General features: G+C 37.5%; 1 non-coding gene across 1 annotated transcript; it reads left to right on the top strand.

Moving 5' to 3' along the window:
• Nucleotides 1-881: 881 nt before the first annotated feature.
• LOC130964236 (small nucleolar RNA R71) lies at nucleotides 882-990 on the top strand. Its single transcript, XR_009080338.1, has one exon. It is a non-coding gene; the product is annotated as a small nucleolar RNA R71 (small nucleolar RNA).
• Nucleotides 991-2,571: the final 1,581 nt, after the last annotated feature.

Raw genomic sequence — 2,571 nt, 5'->3', positions numbered from 1 at the left:
TGGAATCTCTATGGTCTCATTTTGAGCCTCAGATTCCCATTGGAACTCAGAGGAGATTGGTACACGCCCACTGAGGTCTTCCTTAGTGGCGTCCTCCTCCTCTCTTTCCTCTCCACATTCGGCCATGGTAATGGCTTTGCACTCTCCTTTTGGATTTTCTTCTGTATTACTTGGGAGAGTACTAGGAGGGAGTTCAGTAACTTTCTTGCTCAGCTGACCCACTTGTCCTTCCAAATTTCTGATGGAGGACCTTGTTTCATTCATGAAACTTTGAGTGGTCTTTATTAGATCAGAGACCATTGTTGCTAAGTCAGAAGTATTCTGCTTAGAACTCTCTGTCTGTTGCTGAGAAGATGATGGAAAAGGCTTGTTATTGCCAAGCCGGTTTCTTCCACCATTATTATTGAAACCTTGTTGAGGTCTCTCTTGATTCTTCCATGAGAAATTGGGGTGATTTCTCCATGAAGAATTGTAGGTGTTTCCATAGGGTTCTCCTAGGTAATTCACCTCTTCCATTGAAGGGTTCTCAGGATCATAGGCTTCTTCCTCAGATGAAGCCTCCTTAGTACTGCTTGGTGCATTATGCATTCCAGACAGACTTTGAGAAATCAAATTGACTTGTTGAGTCAATATCTTGTTCTGAGCCAAAATGGCATTCAGAGTATCAATCTCAAGAACTCCTTTCTTCTGACTAGTCCCATTGTTCACAGGATTCCTTTCAGAAGTGTACATGAATTGGTTATTTGCAACCATTTCAATCAATTCTTGAGCTTCTGCAGGCGTCTTCTTCAGATGAAGAGATCCTCCAGCAGAGCTATCCAGAGACATCTTGGATAGTTCAGAGAGACCATCATAGAAAATACCTATGATGCTCCATTCAGAAAGCATGTCTGAGGGACATCTTCTGATTAATTGTTTGTATCTTTCCCAAGCTTCATAGAGGGATTCTCCATCCTTCTGTCTGAAGGTTTGGACTTCCACTCTAAGTTTACTCCATCTTTGTGGTGGGAAGAACTTTGCCAAGAAGGCATTGACTAGCTTTTCCCAAGAGTCCAGGCTTTCCTTAGGTTGAGAATCCAACCATATTCTAGCTCTGTCTCTTACAGCAAAAGGGAATAGCATCAGTCTATAGACCTCAGGGTTAACCCCATTAGTCTTGACTGTGTCACAGATTTGCAAGAATTCAGCTAAAAACTGATGAGGATCTTCCATTGGAAGTCCATGGAACTTGCAATTCTGTTGCATTAGAGAAACTAATTGAGGCTTAAGCTCAAAGTTGTTTGCTCCAATGGCAGGGATAGAGATGCTTCTCCCATAGAAATCAGGAGTAGGTGCAGTAAAGTCACCCAGCACCTTCCTTGCATTGTTGGCATTGTTGTTGTTTTCGGCTGCCATGTGTTCTTCTTCCTTGAAGAATTCGGTTAGGTCCTCTAAAGAAAGTTGTGCTTTGGCTTCTCTTAGTTTTCTCTTCAGGGTCCTCTCAGGTTCAGGATCAGCTTCAACAAGAATGTCTTTGTCTCTGCTCCTGCTCATATGAAAGAGAAGAGAACAAGAAAATATGGAATCCTCTATGTTACAGTATAGAGATTCCTTGAAGTGTCAGAGGAAAAGAGAAATAGAAAGAAGAAGGAGAAGAAGAATTCGAACTTTATTAGTTAGAGTTCGAATTGTGCATTTAGAAGGAGTAGTACTCCACAAATAGAAGGATGTGGGAAGGAGGGAAGAGAATTTTCGAAAATTCAATCAAAAGATTTTGAAAACATTTTGAAAATTTGATTGGTAATTTTCGAAAATTCAAAGTGAAAAGAAATCAATTGATTTTTGAAAAAGATTTTGAAATTAGAAATCAAAAAGATTTGATTGAAAACTATTTTGAAAAAGATGAGGTTAAAAAGATTTGATTGAAAAGTTATGGTTTTAAAAAGATGTGATTGAGAAGATATGATTTGAAAACAATTTTAGAAGATATGATTTGAAAACAATTTGAAAAGATATGATTTAGAGAATTAATGACTTGCCTAACAAGAAAAGATATGATTCAAACATAAAACCTTTCTTAATAGAAAAGGCAAAAAAATGTTCAATCAAATCATTAATTGTTAGTAAGTATCTTTTAAAAAAGAAAGAAATTGATTTTGAAAACATTTGATTGAAAAGATATGATTTGAAAAAGATTTGATTTTGAAAAACTTTGAAAACTTGAAAAAAAAATTGATTTGAAAACAAAATCTTCCCCCTAGCACCATCCTGGCGTTAAACGCCCAGAATGGTATCCATTCTGGCGTTTAACGCCCAAAATGCACCCTTTTTGGGCGTTAAACGCCCAACCAGGTACCCTGGCTGGCGTTTAAACGCCAGTCTGCCTTCTTCACTGGGCATTTTTGAATGCTCAGCTTTTTCTGTATAATTCCTCTGCAGTATGTTCTGAATCTTCAATTCTTTGTATCATTGACTTGAAAAGACATAAATTAAAAATATTTTTGGATTTTTAATAATCAAAATGCAACAAGAATCAAATAACAATGCATGCAAGACACCAAACTTAGCAGTTTGTGTACTACTGACACTATA

This window comes from Arachis stenosperma, chromosome 2, assembly GCF_014773155.1.
Source record: "Arachis stenosperma cultivar V10309 chromosome 2, arast.V10309.gnm1.PFL2, whole genome shotgun sequence".
NCBI classification, from domain to species: Eukaryota; Viridiplantae; Streptophyta; class Magnoliopsida; order Fabales; family Fabaceae; genus Arachis; species Arachis stenosperma.
The sequence above is the reverse complement of the archived record's forward strand: the minus strand, read 5'-3'. Positions and strand labels throughout refer to the sequence as shown.